The sequence below is a fragment of the Periplaneta americana genome, chromosome 3 (genome assembly GCF_040183065.1).
Source record: "Periplaneta americana isolate PAMFEO1 chromosome 3, P.americana_PAMFEO1_priV1, whole genome shotgun sequence".
NCBI classification, from domain to species: domain Eukaryota; kingdom Metazoa; phylum Arthropoda; class Insecta; order Blattodea; family Blattidae; genus Periplaneta; species Periplaneta americana.
The window spans coordinates 101,517,037-101,539,384 of NC_091119.1; the positions used below are offsets into that span (position 1 = coordinate 101,517,037).

Below are 22,348 nucleotides of genomic sequence, written 5' to 3' on the forward strand. Positions count from 1 at the left end.
TTTCTGCATCCAGAGAATCATACCCTTTTTCTCTTGAATTAAACTGATGTAGATGACACTCTAAGTGTACTGTGTATTACTTCCAAACCAGAGAATTTACTAAAATATGAGGATGGATCATTAAGTAATGCACAATTAAAAAAAAAAAAAGTTTAAAAGACTGATCCATCTCTTCATTCCACCTTTAACATTTTTCTATGTTATGTAACAATGTGCAACAAATGTTTTCACAATCGAGCAGAAATTTCTCTAATAATGACTTTCAATTTTCATAACTGTTCACTGTTGGATTTAAAAACAATTCGCAACGAAAATACACATAGGCCTAATTCTTTACATAATAATTAATTTCTCTGAAACATAGTGGTCTGGGGCTGATCATTTAATTTATTTCATCTTATGCAAGAAACAGGACTTAAAAGACAACTGTTTCAGCTGATTTCGAGTTCATCACCATTTCGTGTTTTTTTTTTTTTATTTAAAATAAAGACCCATGCCATTCAGCTTGTGTGTAACTGCAACTCGAAATAAACTTCGAAAGCACACGCACATTTGTACATATCCAAAGAAATTAATGACACACCGAAATCCTTGCACCACATGCAATAAAAGGCCATCTAACTACAGAAGAATAATATCACAATCATTTTAATCTTAAAACACATCCCTTTTAGGAAGCATGGTCATGCTATGGAAAAACTACATCATTTTAACACAAAAAAAGTCTCAACAATTCAGTATTCAGGGCAGGCCATTACAATGTACAATCAGCACACAATGAATTCTGTGTAGTCTAATGGAGAAAAAAATCCAACACATTTAGCTGATATGGCATTCGAAGTTTATCTTAGATTAATCTATGATTTTCTTACCCTGCATTTAAAAAAGGTGACTGCTTCTGAATATTCCTAAGTATTATCTACCTTTGGTCTACTGGAAACATGTAACAAGAAGAAATTATGAATCTGACTTCTGGGTCACAGCTTGAGTGAAATGTTTTTAAGTTTCGGCATAAACAAGAAATAGAAGCTAAACATCTTATGAGTCTGATCAAAAGGTACAGTAGAGGAGGCAAGACCTGTTCTGCAACCTTAGGTGCCGTGGCTGTATGACCAATGGGTATGGAGGAAGATAGGATTTTGGTCTGAGATGAACTTTCTCGTGTTAGTAGATTCGTATAATATTAAACATCATGAAACAAACTCTCTTTTTGATAGCTCATTCTTTCCCCTATCACACAGCTTACATGCCAGAACTTTCCTTCTGACTTGGAACAGACTTATCAGACTTCATTTACTCCTAAACTACTTTCAATATGACAGTGAAAGTTTGTGGCATGTGACCTTGAACATTTCTCTGCATAACAGAATTTTAGCACGCCTGACATCCAACCTAGTCACTGGCAGACAGTCAGCATTTATTGTTATATGGTCGTATTCTTGTTTCGTACAACCATGATTGTGTGCAGTAATCAGAAAATAAGCATAAATTTTGTTACAAACACGTTGATCAGAGAATCTGCACCAAATTTTGCCATTAACTCAGTGATGTACAGTACAAGTAGAGACCATTGAAAAATATTAAGAAGGCTTTTTGTTATATTGCTATGGGAAAAACACAAATTAAGTAGTATCACTGCTCCAAGGAAAGTCAGTTAAGAGTGACGAATGTCTAGCATTGCTTTACGACCATCACAGTTTGATTCATCATGAGTAGCTTATGGTCAAATATTAAAAAAAAATGTGTACTACTTATAAGTTCTCTTTCACGTATGAGATGATGTTCACTGTAAGAGACCAGAACTATTGTTGAAGGCTGGCTGGCAGCTTCATTATAACTCACTCTCGTCCATTCTGGACATCTTATTGCAAACTTTCTTGCCAAACACCCAACCCTACAGGCCTCATACTGTCCAGACATGACTTCTTGCGAATTTACCTGTTCCTCAGACTATTGAGGTCACTGAAAGGTTCGAGATTTGAACGCTTTGACGTAATCAAGATCTATGTGACGAAGGTCTTGCTAGAAATCTTTGAAAAGTGTTTCTGGACAGTAAGGAACTTCTAAGACAAATGTGTGAAGTGAAAAGGGACCTACTTTACAAGGAATTGGAATATGAACTCCAAAAGCAAGTTATTCTTTTTTTTTTTCATGACTATAGGTCAGATATGTTTTAGTATGAAAATGTTTATGTCAGAATTTAACAATAACAATAAAAATAACAATAACAATAATAATAATAATAATAATAATAATAATAATAATAATGGTAATAATAATAATAATAATAATAATAATAACAGTAATAATAATAAAAATAACAATAATAATAATAATAATGATGATAATAATAATAATAATAATAATAATAATAATAATAATAATATTTTCCGGCATTTTCCACATTAAAGTGGTTTACTGTCGTACCTACCAGGTGCAGGTTTGCTGAGTGCACTACTCTATCAGACAGGTGGCAATCTATTGCAGGGAGATTATAGGTTTATAGATGAGAAGTGATGATGAACAGCTAATGGGCAGACATCGGATTTATAGTATATGCAAATGCATGTTTTGAAGGATGGGTGGAATGGAGAAAAATTCTCTCCAGCACCGGAATTTGAAGTTTTACACAAAAACAAAATTTATCCGTATACTTTTATCACATCCATCAATCTCTACGTAGTGTATAACTAAGTTACTGGACCTAAAATCTCCAGAATCATTCTACTGTAAAACGAAAAGCCTGAGAATTACAATTTCTGTATCAAATTCAGGACAAAGAGGTTATAAGGATGTCAACTATCAAAATAAATTGCACCACTTTCAAAATTACAGATAAGATATGAGTAGAAAAAAATATTTTCTTATGTAGTTTCAAGGTGTTTGAAAAAGTGTTTTTCTCTTTTCCCAATGATAAGACGTCAAAACAAGTTTACATTAAAGCAATTATGTACTATATAAATACAGCTAAAAATTTGAGTATAAATCTGCAGTGTGACTGCAAAACTTTTAATAAGTAATTTGCAACAAATTAGGACATATTGCAAGATTGTCCTACTGAAGTTGTTGGAATATTTATCTAAATGACTAAAGGGGAACGACAAAAAAGTAGAAAAGCTATTTTTTTTTGCCTTTAAATTATTAAGAATAGCACAAATAAATGTCATCCTCAATAGTATATTTTTGTACTGAATATGATTTCCATAATTTAAGAGACAATGGGTGATTACGAACACACTTAAAACATACATGAGAATTTTACTGCAACTGTTGTTGGGAAAAAATGTTTATTTAAGAATATAGAAGGAAAAAAGATGATATATAAATAAAAAACAAAAATTCCAAAAACATATTTTTATTTCATTCTAATTATTGTACAAAGCACAACTTTTATAATTTACAATCTAAATTTATATCACTATACTATGATTAAACACTTTTTCCCAACACAAAACTGAGTCTGGTTTGAAATTACGAGTGTGAACATTTACAAAGGTAGAAAATAATGTACTGGCCCTAACCACTTAAATAAATCGTTGCAGAGCATTTCTACCATACTGAAAATTCAACACTCATTCTTTCTTTTTGGCAAAGATGGCCAACACAGTTTTGTTGGTTGCTTCATGTTTTAAAATTACAAAAATGCTCTATCTTCCAACATAAAAATTATGCATCATACAATTCATATACTGTACCTACTTTGAATTATTTTAAATTTCTCAATCAAGAAGTTATTGTATGGCAACAATATTGTTGAGCCATAATACTATTTTAATTTCTCATATGTCAATAGATCATACTTAGAATTTGGGTTATTCAACTATATGTTGGAATTTAGTACTTTTAATATTTCAGAACTACTTTAGTGTTCATAATTAGGGTTTTATTGCTGAAAACCTGTTGGGTCTATTATGTTTGAACCCAATAAAGTATTACAGACAATCCTTCTGAGTCATGAACAACACAATCCTAAAGATGGAAGCCTCATAATGTCAGAAATATCAAACAATGAAGTGATCTGATGGAATGAAAAATTTATCTAATTGTAAGACTATTCAAGAAATGTACCTCAGATTTAACAAGACAACATATTAATAATTAAGATATAACATTTATAATCAAATCTTAAACCTTTAAAACAGTTTGTCCCATTACCTTTATTTGAAATTATCTTCCTTCTATACAGTGTTTTTCAAAAAGATTGTAAAAATCTTCATCGGGTTATAGGGCAGGACATTTGGAGCCATTTGAGATAGGGAATATATGTCTATCAGAGCTACAGCAACAAAGTACTAACCCCTGCAGATAGGCAACTTGCTTGAAATTAAAGGTCCTTTTGGTGCTTGATAACTGTGTTCGTACAGAAACAACAAACAATACTGTAGGCGAGAATTAGGTACATTACATTTAAGTTAATGTAGTAGGCAATAGTGCTTCTGGTAGGGGTAGTACATCCACATTATCTCTTATCCTGAGTTGTAGTCTGTGTTGACAGTGCATCATTGCTAGTTTCTCCTTTAGACCAATAAGTATGAATAGCAACAAGAGAAGAGCACAACACAGTGAGCTGTTTACATTTCGTTTATTACGAACTGAAACACTTTAAATGTGCTTCAAATCGGAAATATTGGTTTTACAACACAACACAATGTACAGTATTTTGTACAAACCAAATGTTCAGAGCAATTCTTGTATTTGCTTTGAGGCCCATATTTTACGGTCGTGCATTTGTAACACACTTAAAATACAGAGTGATTTATATAGAACTGACACATTTCTTTCTTTAATTATTCCGTTGGAAATTCATTCAATGACCCAATTTTAGCACCAAATTAAGCAGAATGTTCCGGAGTTTCGATTCCTTGTCACTAGATGCGCAGATGTTTATGTTTTATTCCTATTGTTGGCAGCTGTTTTCGACATTTTGTGTCAATGTGAAAATGCAGTACACATTAAATCAACAATTCTTCCTTGTGAAGCAATACTGGATTACGAATTCAATTACAGCTACTCAAAGGGCATACCAGAGAGAATTTGGTGTTCGCAATCCTCCCAAAAGAAACATAATACTGGGACTGGTAAACAAATTGGAAACAACTGGATCTCTGGTGAGTGAAAAGGGCAAGCATCGTTCATCTAGGCTTCCCACGGTTGTTGTTGACGTAAGAGCACGACTGGAGCAGTCACCCAAAAAATCATTAAGACGTTTGTCACAGGAGACAGGATACACCTACTCAATGTGTCAGAGAGCCTAAAGCCATATAGGGTTACGGTTGTTCATCAGCTACAGGAACCAGATAAGGATAAAAGATTGAATTATTGTCGTTGGTTTCAGTCGTTCATTGTGCAAAATCCTGCCATATTGTCCATCACATGGTTCACAGATGAAGCATGGTTCCATTTATCCGGTTATGTGACGACCGAATAATTTCCAGGAACCTGTGGCCACCGAGATCTCCGGATTTGACAACGCCGGACTTCTTTCTATGGGGTTACTTAAAAGACAGGGTTTACGCCACACGTCCCCAGACATTGGATGATCTGAAGCACAACATCACACAGGAGATTCAAGTTAACAACAGAGTCCTCCAACGAATGGCCAGTAACATGGAACGACGTGTTGAGTTGTGCCTTATGCAGGATGGAGGACATTTTCAACATTTGCTATAGAGGTAAATAATCTCCCAAAATTCCTCTACATTTTAGGTACAATAAGTTGTCGCTAGCACAATTCGTTTTGAAACAATTAATGAAAGAAATGTGTCAGTTCTATATAAATCACTCTCTATTATGTTATTGTTTTTGTCTAATGCTTGGTCCCTGGCAGTGAAGCCATTAGCACTCTTGCTGTCCAGTATTTCTCTATTATGGTAGAGCATCACAGACACTTAAAATATCTCAGTTCATAATAAATGAAATGTAAACAACTCACATGTTGTGCTCTTCTCTTGTCACTGCTCCACATACTTATTGACCTGAAGGAACAAATGTTCAGAGCCATGGTTTAGAGGCCCATGTTTCAGAATATGCATCTGTTGTGCATAAAATACTGTACATTGTTTGTTCTGTGTTATAAACTAACATTTCTGATTTGAAATACATTTAAACTGTCTCAGTTCGTAACAAATGAAATGTAACAGTTTTCTCCTGTCCCTACTCCGTTTTTTTTTTTTTTTTACAGTCAGAGCACACAACATAGTGCAATTGACAAAGTCAGTAATAAAAAGTAAACAACAAAACGATAAAATTAATTCAAAAACTCTCAACAGCATTGACATTAAAAAACTCATTAATTTCATAAAATGGTTTGTTGATTAACCAACCAGAGACAAGTCAGTTAAAAGACTTCCTTTCCCGATTAAAAAGATATGTCGGAAATTTATTTGCTATTTTTAAAGACTAAAGACATACTAAGATAATTATTCATTGTTTTAGTTAGCCTACACTTAGGTATGTCAAAAAGGTCACAGTTTCTGGTGTTGCATATATGAACATCACAGAAAACCTTATTGGAGCTGGAGTTACATGTACACATTTTTCCTTTTATCATTCTGTTGGCAGAGACACAACAAATTATGATGGTGAAATAGAGGCTATACACATTGCTCTCCGACAATTATTAAATCTTCCCTTAAATAAATATAACAAGGCAGTAATTCTTTCAGATTCTAAAGCTGCAATTCAGGGAATATGTTCAAATGCAACAAAGAAGTCAACAAAAATAAGAGAATGCTACAAAATGCTAACACAACTCCAAAAAGTTAATAACATTGTCCATCTCCAATGGATTCCAGCACACTGTGGAGTCATGGGGAATGAAACGGCAGACACACTTGCAAAAAAAGGCACAACAATAAAACTAAAGTCTAAATTTAATTTCTCATATTCCTCAATAAAATGCTTGATCACTACAAAATTTTCTCATTCATATCTACAAGAAATAGAATCAAATGCTAAAGACAAAAAATGGATTACACTACTTTCCAACCCAGATATAATCCCCCAGAGACCAAGGAAAACAGCAGTTGCAGCCTTCAGACTATTGACAAATCATGACTGTCTAGCAAGTCATCTCTACAGAATAGGTATCTCAGCTTCACCAATATGTGTCCTGTGTAACGATCCAGCAGAAATGAATGAAGATCACTTGAAGACCTGTGAAGCATTAAGATCAGAAGAAACTACAGTTCAAAAGTATTGGAAAGCACGACTGCTAATGGTTTCATTGCCAGATGCAAGGCACTAGACAACAACAACATATATGAACATCATTCTTACGTGTCAACATATGTGAATTTTCTTTGAAGAAATTTAGGGCTTGATAAATGCCTTCATTGATGAATTAGTTATAATTCTAATAGCTTTTTTTTTGTAACATAGGTACCTTATTAGTGTGAGAACTATTACCCCATAAAAGTAGTCCATAAGAAAGTATACTATGAAAATAAGAAAAATAGACAACTCTAATGTAATTCTTCGGAACATACATTTTCAAATTTCGCAGAAGAAATATTACTCTTGACAATTTTTTACAAACAGAATCAACATGGTCTGCCAGAACCTTCTTTAGTTACAAGCCGGGGCATGGGTAGGTTTGGCAACGCAGAGTGGAGGCGGGAGATTTTAGAGTGATATTGTGTTTGCTCATTGCTTTCGTTATACGTAACACGTATTTTTTTCAATATTCCTTCATGCACAAAGGTAAGATCAAGATTCAGAGAAGTGATGTAAATTATTACGTGTTCGAAAATAGTGTTTTATTGCAATCAATTAGCTATACTTCAGAATACGGCGTAAGTGGGCTACTTACATACAAAGGCTGCCATTTAAAATAATTACAAAAAAAAACATGTTTTTATTGATAGTACGAAGATAAATAGATAAATAAATAAAAAAGATATTCCTTGCACCGAAAATAATAAAATCAATAATGCAATAAAGACGTAGTATTCTTAAGTTCCATTCAGTTAACAAAATTGTGGCTAGCAAATTGACAATGTTTTGCGACTTAATGGTGTTTCATCTGTGAAAGGTTTAGGATATATTATAATATTATCTTCTGCGATTATCTATCGTGTTTTTCTACAAATATTTCAGATGCCTAGAAAGTGCTGTGTGCCCATGTGTCGTAGCAACTACACTTATAATTAAAAAAATAATAAAAACATACTTGTTTTTTTATTGATGGTACAAGGGAAAATAAATAAATACTTAAAGAAATGTTACTTGTACCAAAAATAAATAAAATAATGACGTACTTTCGCAATACCCTATTCCAATCAATTAACCATTATATGGCTAGTAAATTGACAATGTTTTGCCGCTTAATGTTGTTTCACCTCTCACATGAAAGGTGTAGGATATCATATGCATTTTAATTTCATGTGATTATGTCGTGCTTTTCTATAAATATTTCAGATGTCCAGGAAGCCAGTTTTAGTTTGAACCTGGCCAGTCACCATAACAATACTGTTATCCTAAATTATTTGTTATAAACTTTTTAAAATATAATTTTAAATAAATATAACTACAGAAAACAAGCTAAGAATGTGAATTATGCAAATAGGCCTAAAATAAAATGTAAACAGAAGAAACTATTGACATTCCTATTATAATAAAAGTATGAGGATGTAAATACAGTTAAGCCAAGTAAAACAATCTATGAAAAAATGAAAACACATCCCTTCAACATAATACGTAACAAAACGCAACATTATCTATTAAGTACATGTACGTATCAATTAGCGTAAACTCAGTGGACTTTAAGGGCCTGTACTACGACTCTCGGATAAAGTTCTAGTTTAAACTTATCCGGCAGATGGCATATTTATCCGGAAGTTGGGTTGTAATTGCGTACTACGACTTTTGGTTATGTGCAATCTGGAGGCTAAACTTCCAGATTAGCAATCCGGGAGGCAGAGTAGCAGATTGGCGTTATCCGGAGGTTGGAACTCGGTGTTGAAATCAAGATGGCTGCACGTTGTACAGCTGGTGATTTGAAGGATCAATTTAATTTTGATACTGATTCTGATGATAAGTTCTGGAGCAGATGCTTCGTTATATCAGAACAGCAAAACGAATTAGGCCCCGTCCAAATAATTTTGAAGAATGGGATGACGAGAAATTTTTTAGACAGTTTCGAATAACGATACCTACTACATGAAATCAATTATCAACTGAAACAAGACACAGCTCGTAAGTACACAGTTAATAATAAGCTACACTATTTCGGTAGGTATTACATCAATATTTTGTATATAATAACACTATAATAATTACTTTGAAGTACAGTAACCTGTAATACAGTAGAAGTGAGGTTAGAATGTTGCTTCATACAGGTGTTCTGTTGCCCTTACAAGGTATGAAGGTGATTGATATAATAATATAGGGTAACTTACAATAATAACAGTTTCAAAATACTTTTATATAAAAAATAATAACAGTATATAATATATCAAAATCCTTTATATGGTAAACTACCATTTCTTCACAATTGCGTTACCACATTACGATACAAATGTATTCACATATTTGGGTTCTAGTCAAGTCATATGTACCATAAACGAAAGAAAAATTGAGTGCCGACACCAATTTCCCAAATAAAGGTGGAAAGTTGCTGTGAAAGTGGAGTGCGGTGGAGAGGTACGGGTAGGCGGGATCGTTCTATCGAGATAGAAGAGTAGGCGGCAGGGAAGGGCAACACATTCATTTCATTACTGTGTTTTCTTACTAATTAAAGGGAAAAGACAAGTTTTCGTAAGATCGAGTTAGTGACAGGTTAGTATGATTTGCATATATTTACAGTTGTCTAAAAAAAAATGTCAAAACTACATCCAAACCTCTCTCTTCCAGGCTATCCTGTAGGGAGTCCTTGCCTTCTTTTGGTAACGCTATTGTAAAGATTTACCGGTAAAGTTGTAACCAAATCTCATTGTTTATACATTTTTCCAGAAATAATGCCTTACCTCCAATGGACCAACTACTACTGGTATTGAGATTCTATGCCACTGGGAGAACATTGACAACAGTAGGAGATTTTTGTGGGGTCCACGAAGTTACAGCAGGAACTGTTGTCAATCGAGCTAGTGCTGCATTTGCTGCTTGGTTTAATTGAAGTGATGACTTTTAATGCTTCATTGGGAGTAGTTTTATTTGCTCCAGTAATTAAGTGCAAGGCTTATTTCCCCCCCCCCCCCAAGGGATTCTGTCTCTTTTTGATGCTGTTACGAATACTTCTGAATAGTATTTTAATACAGGTTTTATGTATATATTATAGGTCTTGATTAAAGTTTTCCTAGAACTGTTTCATTTTGTGTCTGCTAGTTGTTTAGTCAACTCTCCGAAGATAGATTGGAATACCAATAAGGCATCACTCATGAGTAGACATCGGATTTTTAGGCACTAAAAATTGCAGTTTTAGGCGCCTAAAATAAGCTCAAAATTTGTAAAATTAGGCTCTATTTTAATGAAAATAGGCATTTTAGGCACATCAAGGTATCATACTTATTTCTTTCACTGAAATTTTTAGTTATACACTAAAATACGCACAAAAAAGTATGTTTAAACATTAAAAAAGAATACTATATTGTATTTATAAACAGAGCTGCACAAATTTAATATATTGAAACTAATGAAATAATGATTATTGATATCAAGATTACTCATTTTAAGTTATTGAAATTCAGTTCCATGCTCAGACTTTATTATAATTATCTGCACAGTACACCACCAGAATTTTTTCTAAATTCTCCACAGTTAACCTTTGCCTTTTGTCACTGAGAATCATTTTGAAAGCAGAAAAACTTATTTCAACCGAAACTGATGTGAGAGGCGCAAATTTTAAATTAGGTACAATAGAAACATCAATACTTACTGGAACATTTACACTTTCCCCCGATATCACTCTTGATACTTTTTCCAACAATGAAAATCCTACATTCTTATTTAATACGTTGTCCCACTTATTTTTAACTTTTTTCCCAGTTTCGCCCAAAGCAGAATGTATGTTCACTTGAGCTTCCTTTACTATTGCTATTTGGCTACAAAGAGATTGTTTTTCACTTTCTAATTGTTCAATGCTTGCAGGTATGAAAGAAAAGTTTGATGTTATGTAGGCAATATCGTTTTTCACTCGTGAGTCATTCAGATAATCTTTCACTGCTTTCACACACGCTTTCATGCAGAAGAAGCTAAATTAGTAGCGTGAAAAGCTGCCAGCTAAGCAATTAGAATATAAGAATATCATCCCGGCAATTGCTATCAAAGTTGTAAGGAAGAACTGAATATTATGAGTACATACGTTTGACTGGAGAATTCAAAAGGTTAAAGTGTAGTGGTCTTAAAAAGAATTATACCTCAGGATAGCTCAGTCAATGTATAAATATTATAGGCCTACTCATTAAAATTAATAGAATTTATATATTTCAACTATTGTTACATACCTGTTTGCTACAAATCTTGCAGAATATTATTTTTCCATCATAAGTGAATTCTGAATATTCTGTTAGCCATTGCCGGATCAATGTAGATTTTGCACTTATATTTTTCGGCATTATCGCGTTAAACTTCACAGGAAAACGCCCTACCGCTCAAAACTTCTCAACACAAATAAGGTGAGGGAAAGAGCAACTGTTAACGAGCATTCAAATGAACCGTTGTTATTGAGATTCAATTGGACAAAAATACAAAGTTCCACTTATTGTTGCATTTCCTGGTAGTGTTAACACTAGGAGGGCCTTTCTTTTAAATATTTTGTAATGGTTTACCCTATTAATTCGCAGTTTTACGACTTTTCATAAATATTTCAAAAACACTCTTTCTCCAAAAATTGTGATTTTATGACACTCTGAAGGGCAGTACAGCTAATCGGTTTCAGACCGAAAACAGTCATTTTTATAGTATAGAATATCTCTGAATCAGTAGCAGCACATGTTGTGATTGTTGCCTGCTTCAAAACTAAGGTTGGTTCTTTGTCGGCATTTATGCCTCCAAACATGTTAAATTCGGTGAAATCTATTGCGAGTGTCGTGAGATTCAAAACATTTTGTTTCCTTTATCAATGGTTTCATGGCCGGTGTGAAGCAAACTTTCCACTTTTTAAATGCCTTAAATTTCGCAGTGAATGCATGTATAAATTATAAAAAGTAAGAGTAAAATGCGAAACTTTACAGTGAGTTAGGCATTTTTAGGCGAATATTAACAAATTAGGCTCTAATAACCGTTTTAGGGCATTTTAGAGCACTATAAAACTCTTTGAATACCTTTCAATTTCCATGAAACACAAATATTAATAATTATTTTTACTTTTCTCCTAAAGAAACAAAATAGGCATTTGCCCTAGAATCCGATGTCTGCTCATGAGACAACTGTCAGGAGATAATGTGGTAGGGTGGCAAGTTCCCTTCTCCTTCCTTGCATATATCGCTCACCAGAAGGAGTAGGCCTAACATATTTCATTAATCAGACTTAAGATATGCTTGCTATATACAGTATTATTATTATTTAACAAACTGTAACAGTTTATTAAATTTTAGACGTGACAGTTTTTCTTCATTTCCTGAAAGTTTTGGAATTGGCATTTATGTTTTGCAAGGGAGCTGTTTCATTCACGCTAGGCCTAGTGATTCATGTATGCAAACATATTCATATCGTTACTTTTTATATATATTTTATTGCTTGGATCCCTCACAGTGATGTCTTAACAGGCTAAGATGATTCAAACACAAAGGTTTGATAAATACATTTTAAAAATTATGACCAGGTACACTGTAGGCTATTTAAAACAATAAAAATGCACTGTATCTGCAATTCAAATTTATTTTACATAAGCAAAATATGGTAAAACAACATTTTTCAAGAGGCACATTAATTGAAGCGTCGGCTGGAACAACATTATAAATTATATTTGGTAAAATTTACAGGAGCTGCAAAAATGTGTATATGCGTACAACTTTGTTCTTATGAGGGTAGCAAACTTTTGAGTGGACAAATTTCACGTACTGCATTGATGGACAGTTGCAAGCCAAGGAGTATAGCAAGGTAACATGACATACAACATTATTACACGGAAACACACCGAATGAAAATTTTGTAACTTACAATGTTGTTCCAGCTGACGCTTCAATTGTATTCAGGTACTCTGTGAATGTGTACTTAAAACAAGAGAGATGCACTATAGCTGCAATTAAATTTAAAATTTATTTATTTATTTTGTGTGAACAAAACACGACATTTTTCAGGAGACACAATAAGCATAATCATGTATTACATCCACTGTCTCATTATATATGCTATGGTACATGTCATATTTACAAATTAATAATATACAGGCTAATACATAAGAGTACATAGTAACTGTAATTAAACACAACACAAATACATATGCAAATACACAAAACTTGGAAAACTGTGGCAGAGCCAACTTCAGCTATAAGCCCCATATGTTAGAGATCTGCACGGGCCATAATTCTTAGGCCCGGCCCATCTCGGCCTGATCTGAACCAGACCCGAACCCAACCAGAAACCTTAGATTAGTTAATAATTATCACCTGACTCGAACCTAATCCTGAAGACTAGCAGATAAAGCAGAGGCCAGAGACCACAGGGATCAAGAACAGCTGCAAGAGATTATCACTCCATTAGAAGGATGAGAAGAAGTAATCTCCCAGTCATCCAGGTCAAACAAATCTGGTCAACAAAATTAAACATATATTTTGTTAAAACATAAAGAATGGGTGATTATTGTAGCATTTACTTTCTGCCACTAATTGAAGATGTCCTTGTAGATGGACCACCCATTAAAGAGGAGGAAAAAGTAATGTAAAAACTCCAAATGTTACTTTTGATATTCCAAACCCCATCTCTTTCCAAACATGAGGACATGACTTACTTTTATTTCAAATCATTCTTTGTTATAATGTTAGCATCCAACTTTCAACTAATGTATTTTTTAAAGAAATCACTGTAATAGTACTGAAGTTCATGAATTTCTAACATCTCAAGTAAAAGTAAGTCAACATTAAACTTACAGTTCACAGATGGAGAAAGATTTTTCAATGTGGCTAATGCATTCCTCAGGGGCTTGCTTTTTCTTTCTTTCTTTTTTTTTTTTTAAGCATCCTTGGGGTGTAACTCGATCAGCTATTATCCCATTATCAGCTGAAATATTTAAGAGAGGGATATATGCTTATATTCAGATCTTTCTGAGTTTAGCCTACACTACCTACACTGAATAAACCAGTAATTTCACTTAAAACTTACTTTCATTACACTGTGTAAATACCCGTACAGTGGAAGACCTTCACCTGCTGCACCAGCTGACTCTGTAATATTTTAAGAGTGGAATTAATTCATAAGATATTTAATTCTGGAGAAAGATGATGTTTTATCATAAATGTGTGGACACTTCAAAGTCAGCAGCTGTAACAGTATTGTATTTTCTAACGTGCTATTAATCCAAACTCATTTTTAACAATAAGAAAGTGAAGCTGCAATAAAAAAGAGAGAGAGAAAACCAAGCAAATAGTTCTATTGTAAATAGAGTGTAGTCAGTTTCTGTTTTACCTTATGAAAAGATATTGTTCAGTTTTTCTGTACACAAAAAATCATTCACAAGTTTCAAAATGAGAATCCTCACGGTAAAATTGAAATATAACTTAACATAATGTGGCCTAATCTAATTACAAACCCATTACAGAGAAATCTCAAAATAAATTCTTCAGTTTAGTGTACTTTCTATTTTTAGGCCTACATTTATAAATTTCAAATTCCCACTCAAATCCCACATAATATTATAATACAATGATGTTTAGTTTTTATGACATCCATTTCTTGTGACCATTTCATCATTACGTACAATTTATATTTTAACATTTTTTTTTTTTTTAACTTTTGCATCTAATTTATCTACTGCTTGCTGCAGATTTCATATAGTATGTGTGTTAGTTTTATTTTCAACATGTTGGCTGAAAATGTGTTTACATGTTACAGCTATTTCAGATTGGAAAAGGATCATACGTAGAATGTGAAAGAATGTTTTGTAGTATAAATCAAATTACCTGGAGATATTGTTGGGATGTCCAGTTTCACTTCAAAAACTAAAGAATTGCACTGTGAACCTGAATGGTAATAATAGAAATAATAGTATTATAAAGTAATAACGACATTAAATTAAATTTGTATAACAATTTTCAAGAATCTAATATTTTCTTTTATCTCTAAAGCTCATCATCTCTTCTTCTGACTCTTAATTCCTTACACACTAACCTCATTCGTGTTATTAGCTGCACTGGTATCAGTGGAACTTGGTTTAGTTACTACTTCGGCTGTAACAAAAGTAAGTAAATAAATGAGTGAATGAATGAATAAATAAATAAATAAAAAGAATTCAAACTTGTGTTATACAATTTCCTCTGCTTATTATGTAATAATTGTATAAATTAACATATAAGTGAACTTATGCATTGAATATTAATAAAAATAACTGAGAAATCACTCAATTGATAGGAGAATTAAATCACTTACCTTGGCTAAGTTTGGATTTGGTTTTGCTTCAGTTGGAGGGGCTCCAATTGTTTGTAGCCTGCATTGTCTCTCTGCAGCAGCAATTTTCTTTGTGTTCTTTTCCAAGAATTCAAATTTGCTTCTCAGCTGTTTTCAGGTCCTTGTATTTGTGCTGATGTTACTATATTCTTCCCATGCTTCATTCTATATTACTAAAAAGGAAGTAAAACTAGGTTAATTCCATATGCAACCTACAACATTAGAAGATATACTGTAATTCTCTTTTTCCCTTATCTAAGTTTCTATACTTAAATAAGCAAGAGCTTTTAATGGACGATTGTCAGTACAATATCAAACATGACTATACTGTACATAGAAACTTTGGAAAAAACTGAATATCTTCTGTTTCTGTGTTATTTTACGAGGTGTTGAATGTGCATTACAGTGAGTGATTATAGTCGAACTGGTAGCAGCAACAGATATTGCATTTTAGTGGAAACGTCTCTCCACATCATGCTGTTCTTTTAAAAAATAATGTTAGGCCCTATCTGTGATCGAATGGTATTATAGGCCTAATACAAAATATCCGCCCATTTACTAACAGTAAAATACGTAGGCCTAACATACTGAAATATTGGTAATTTGCTAGGAACAGTGTACCTTGCTGTACTAATGTTGGTTAGAAATCCCAGGCCAAAAACAGCATTCATTATTATCAGTATCAGTGAACGTTTCTTTTTAAACGAGTTACTATGCCTTCGACCCATGATTTGAAGCCGTGAGTACATTATTTCTAAAAAAAATTACCGAAATAGGCCCTATTCACTAATAATGTAGGCTATACAACAAACTGAAAGCACACTTAATATTAATTACAATACAAAAATAATTGCCACCTACACTTCTTGTGCAGTTACACATGAATAAAACAATGATTATGGAGAAAAACGCACTTTTGCTGGAACCCGCACCCGTCCTCTTTAGGCCTACTAATTAAAACCAAAATATTATCATATTGTAGGAATTATTACTATTCGAAAAGAAACATAACCTTTAAAATCTTACCTTTTGCTTCCATGTAAAGTTTCTTCATACAGTATGTGTAAGTTTCTGTTCTTCACTCTGTTATTTTCTTGGCTGGAGCTTCAGCATTATAATAAATAATAACAATAATGCTTACAATAAAACCTCAAAATAAATAGTACCATATAAACACGGAACATTAACATGAAATACGCGGGGAAAGGTATACCAACGCAATAAATTTCACTACATTTTCAGTAACTTCATTGCCAACGTAATAAAAATGTTACTATATCATCCGGATAACAATCCTGCAGTTAAAATCCGCTGGTAGTACAGAACAAAATATTTAACTTCCAGATTGCTAAACTGGAGTATACGAATCTGGAGCTTTAACAGGCGATCGTAGTACAGGCCCTAAATCCTGTAAATATCAAGTGGGTGAATGTAGAGTATCCAACGCCCACTGAACGAATATTTCACTTTTATCACTGCCAATGTTGCGCTATAATCGTATATGCAAGGTAGGCTATAACAAAAACCTAAACTAACCAAACCTAACCTGTCAAAGAAGCAACAAGTTATACTAAATATGTGTAAAATTGGCCTATGTCTCTATAGTGGGCGGGACATAAGTAACATTGACCAAACCAACAAAGCGATTATATGCATGTACAAATTATAGATAGTTCTGACATATAGCAGGCATTCCGAATCTTCAACAAAACTGCAATATTTATGGGATCACAAAACAGCTGTTTACAATGACTTTGAAAACCAACGGCGTAACTTTATTGATATAGCAGGCGAGACCCAACAATTTGACTAGAATTCTGATACACACAAATCACAAATAAGAATATAAAAATGTGGTTATACAATATTTAATAGAATAGTCAATTACTTTGTCATCCATAACCGTAAAAATTCCCAAAGACTGCAACCATTTTATTTTCATTTATTGTCTTGTTTTTTTTTATCACCAACACGCATTTAGTTTATAATACATCAACAATTAACGTTTGGTACGACCGCAAACATAATTCCATCGACACACACTTATATTGTAACATTAATTTGCATTGGAAATCGGCATTAGCACAAACACGTGTACTGTACGGTCAGCCTCCGGATGACAGTTAATTACAGTGTTGCCGACGTATGGCCCCGGCTTGTAACTAAAGAAGGCTCTGGGTCTGCCCAAGTAAGTGTGCTGTCCACAGTAATACCAAAAAGATTAAAATTATTATTTTCCATGACTGTACTACTAAACAACAAAGATGCAGTACTTATTGGCCTGAAGTAGGAATGAGCAATGATGACATATTCAATGTGCACTGTCAACACAGTCTAAACTCAGTGTAAGAGACAATGCGGATGTATTACCTCCACTTTCGAGCACTATTGCAAACAACAACACCCCAAATGTATCTAATTCTTGCTTACACATTCTTCCTTTGCATAGGCATCACACCTGGGGGGGGGGCAAAGGAATCCCCCACCCAATAATCTTCCGAAAAATAGTTCTGAGAGAAACTAATTTACTCAGTAAAGAAGACGAAAAATATGTTTTGAATTGGAGGCATAGTAATAGGGTAGTGCATCCCAACTTTGTTTTGTGGAATTTTACAAACTGTTTTAACCACTGGTGAAGCAATAGCATCACTCATTTGTGATGCTGTCGTTAGATACAACTACCATTGGCAAATCTTGGGATTACAGCCTTATGATGGAGTTGAAAACATGAGTGGGATCAATAAAGGTGTTCAGACTAACTCTGCCAGGTTAAATAAATCATCATCATCATTATTATTATTATTATTATTATTATTATTATTATTATTATCATAATAATATTGACAAACAGCCTTTGATTATTAATTTTATACGTTAATAGTCCTAGTTGGGAGGCCGGAGGGAAAAAGACCTTTAGGGAGGCCGAGACGTAGATGGGAAGATAATATTAAAATGGATTTGAGGGAGGTGGGATATGATGATAGAGAATGGATTAATCTTGCTCAGGATCGGAACCAATGGCGGGCTTATGTGAGGGTGGCAATGAACCTCCGGGTTCCTTAAAAGCCAGTAAGTACATTAATAGTCCTTAGTTAGTTATGTGCATTGTGCTGCTCATTGTTGTAACTTCGTTATGAAAGAGAGCTGTAATTCATTTAGAACAGTAAAATGTGCTATGAAATGGGCATCAGTTGAGAATTCTATTTTCTAACAAAAAAATTAAATCTGTAATCACCCACATCCATGAGAAGCAGTCCAAGGACCAGTTGAAAATACTGCCAGGATCACACCGCTGTCACACATGACAGATCTACCAAAGATCACATAGAGGACATTCTGACAAAGTATGAATTTTGGTCTTTAAAACAATGAGTGTCAGAAGAAAGTTACGAGGGAGCCAGAGATCTACTCAGTGTGTTTGAAAATGGAGTGACATATCTTGGTTTGTTGATGGGGAAGCAGGTAATTGATATACTTGAACTTCTGAACAAGTCTTTCCAGGGGAAGAAAAATACTATGGCAGGTCTTACTGCATCTGTTGATGGTTTAAACGAACTCAGGTCTAATGCAAAGTTGCAGTCTATTTTAAAAGGTTGCAATGAGAAGATTAAGTATTTTGGTTGGAAACCGTTAACATTTCCAAGGCATAAGAAGCCACCAAAAATTTTATGGAACAGTCTGAGTCACATGCATATCAATCGTATGAAGAATACTATCAACAACAATACTTTGAAGTAATAGACACTGCTGTGGTGGGACTTCAAAACCGATTTTTCAATCAAAATGGTATAACGAAAGTTCTTCCACAAAATGTTCTGATAAAAGGGAAAAATTTCGATATGTTTATTTCAGGATAAGGTGCTAACGCAGCATAATTAAAAGTGGAAATACAGATGTTCCAACGAAAGAACAACAATCTTTGCTTAAATGATGCTAGAGAAACTTTGAGGTCAATGATGAAAGAGTCAGGTGTCATTCAGAAATATGGAAAAATCTTGTCCGGCTTTTACTGATATATCTATCTGTAAGACAGAAAGAAGCATCAGTACACTACGCAGACTCAGGACTTACCTGCAGTCAATTATGACTGAAAAAAAATTCTCAACCATGCAACAGCGTGTCACATCACAAACACGCATTGGAAGATTGCAACATTTTAGTTTCCAAGAATGATGCAAGGAAATATGTGTTTGGAAATATTCGGGACTGAAAACAGTATTTTTCCTTTTACTATTAAACAGGGCAATGTTACTACGAGGTGTGATCATTAAATTCCCATAAATGGAAATAAAATTACCTGATTTAAATTTTGCTGCCATCTTCTTCAATGTAGTCCCCTTGGCAGCTATACACTGATCCCAATGTTTCTACGATTTTTGGAATGCCTCCTGGAAGTCGCGTTCTTGAAGCCTGTCAAGCACCTTCTGCGATTCGAGTTGGCTCTCCTCCACCACGTCAAAATGGTGACCCTTTAGCTTCAATTTCATCTTCAGAAACAAAAAAAATCGCAGGGGGCCAAATCTGGTGAATACGGGGATGAGGAATGACGACAATCTTGTTATGGGTGCAAAACTGAAGTGTTGCGAGAGCTCTGTGAGCTGGCACATTGTCGTCATGAAGCATCCATTTGTTCTCTGTCCACAGTTGTGGTCGTTCATGTTCAAAATGGACGTGAGGATCATTATGCATAATTTGTCGAATTTTTTCGACATTTTCGGCACTGTTGCACATGTGTGGTTGACCTGGCCTCTGTCGTCCTCCAGCGATGTTCTGCCATTTCTGGAACGCAATGTCACTCAAAACACCTTGCCTGACTCATGCTTCATTCCCGTAGGCTTTCTTCAATATTCCTTGGGTTTCAATTACCGATTTCCCGAATAATTTGATGTTGACTCTCTGCTCTAGTTTCGAGTCCATCATGATTTCGCAAATGCGCAGATGCATGTGCTAACAAAACCTTGTGTAACACTGGTCTCAATAAAGATAGGGCTTTGAAACTTTGTGTCGCGTCTCTTCAAGACTGTCTAGTGTCACTGCTGTGCGCGTGTGCCAATCACATGATCCCCTCGCCCTCAGCAGACACAGTCTCGAAATTTAATGATCACACCTCGTATTGTATTTACAAGTTAACAACGAAGTTTTTGATCAGTGTAATAGCATGTCTACTCATTGCAAATAAATAGCAGTTATTAATGTAGTAATTAGTACTTGTGAATTATCTTTATTTTCATACAAAATCCGAATTCTAATTTAGGTGAACCAATGGAGATCCTAAAATAATGACAAAATAAAAATAAATAAGGACAGAAAAATACTTATTGGTATATATTTGATTTCAAGTAAGTGTAATGCAGAACAAGTCTGATGAGGATGACTGTCTGGTCTCTCAGATAAGGTTTGGAGTAAATCTGAGTGTCCCTCCCAATAATATAATCAGAAGCTAGAGACACTAATGTTTGCTTGTTATTTTCTGCACAGACACAATTACCAGGCACCAAAAGAGTATTTAATTTCAAGCAACTTGCCTATCTGCAGGGGTTAGAACTTTTACAATGAAGTAGCTCTGAAAAGAGATTCAGCAGATATGCATTCCCTATTTAAGTAGCTCCAAATGTCCTGCTCTGCAATCCCATGAAAGTTCTTACAATCTATTTTAAACACTCTGTATAGTAGTATCCAAAGCTACAAATTCGGCAACTCAGGTTTGATTTCCAAGACAGTTTCATTCCAATAATAATGCGTGTATGTACCTTGTCTTGTGTTATGTGGTGGCCTTGCGCAATTCTGACCAAATGACCAGGAAATCCTTCTCCTTGTGAATATCTAATGTTGGTTCACAGTTCTTACACGATTGAGAAGGAAACATTTGAAAGGCTCAATCTTCCCTTGAAAGTAGATCATGGGAGAATGATCGTCTCAAATATAATCTTTTTGCTGTTAGGATAATCCTAGAGTAAACAATAGCATGTGACTGAAATGAGGCTTGCTTGGCGCCGATTCTCAGTGTGTGATCCCGCCCACTGCTGTATATTCTGTTTCACATTAAACATTTCCTGTTACTCGCCAAAGTAGGCCTGATGTCACTACTATGCATCTGTTTGCTTAGGAAACTTTCTATTTAATTAAATTATTTTAAACTTTCATTTAAGATCAATAGCTGTTGGACTAATGCATTATTCTTTTCTTGTATTTAACTATACTTCACTGAGGATGTAGAAGCCATAATACCACATGCTGACGCAGACAGCAGGCTCAAGGTCAAGTGACACCAGCTTGTTACAAGAGCAGATTATCTTGGTATTAATCTTTGTATTCAGCTGCTTCATTGGGAAATTCTTAGTAAATAACAAATATAAAAGTACCTATTCTTTTACATAACATTGTACATATGAATCCAGTTATATGTTTTACCATATTTACCTGCTGAAATTCAAATTTTCTTTTAAAATAAATGCAAGGTTATGGCCCTCAAATACTGAACTATATTTTCCTGCATTGTATGAGTGTTTCGACTAGTAGCCAATCACGGGTATGACAGCCACTTGCTTGCATTTACATTAGAACTATTCTAACAGCAGAAAGATAGTTAGATGACAAGACTAAGGTTTTGACTAAGATTCTAGGAATTTAACAATCTCCAATATATGTGGTTCATGTTTCTTGCTTACTTGTAACATAACCACAAAGAACGGATATACAATACAATGTCCTATATGTATAAAGTTACATTGTTGTATGTTACCATCCGTCACTATTTATTACACACAAGGCTGGGCAAAATACTGACATCCAAGTATTTCAAATACAA

At 34.1% G+C, this 22,348-nt stretch overlaps 1 protein-coding gene and 2 long non-coding RNA genes across 10 annotated transcripts in view; 1 reads left to right on the forward strand and 2 right to left on the reverse strand.

Moving 5' to 3' along the window:
• The window catches only part of LOC138696333 (tudor domain-containing protein 5-like), a 141,959-nt gene that overhangs the window by 50,203 nt on the left and 69,408 nt on the right, over positions 1-22,348 (reverse strand). The gene's annotated exons all lie outside the window — the stretch shown is intronic.
• Positions 8,751-10,308, forward strand: LOC138696335 (uncharacterized). Its single transcript, XR_011331337.1, has 2 exons — positions 8,751-9,195; positions 9,952-10,308. It is a non-coding gene; the product is annotated as an uncharacterized lncRNA (long non-coding RNA).
• On the reverse strand, positions 12,501-19,409 carry LOC138696334 (uncharacterized). 3 transcript variants are annotated; one of them, XR_011331336.1, is made up of 7 exons: positions 16,567-19,408; positions 15,523-15,713; positions 15,265-15,323; positions 15,057-15,116; positions 14,260-14,321; positions 14,028-14,157; positions 12,501-13,686 (listed from the first exon to the last, which is right to left on the reverse strand). It is a non-coding gene; the product is annotated as an uncharacterized lncRNA (long non-coding RNA). The 3 variants fall into 3 exon arrangements; XR_011331335.1 differs by having other exon boundaries at positions 14,028-14,321; positions 16,402-19,409; XR_011331334.1 differs by having other exon boundaries at positions 14,028-14,321.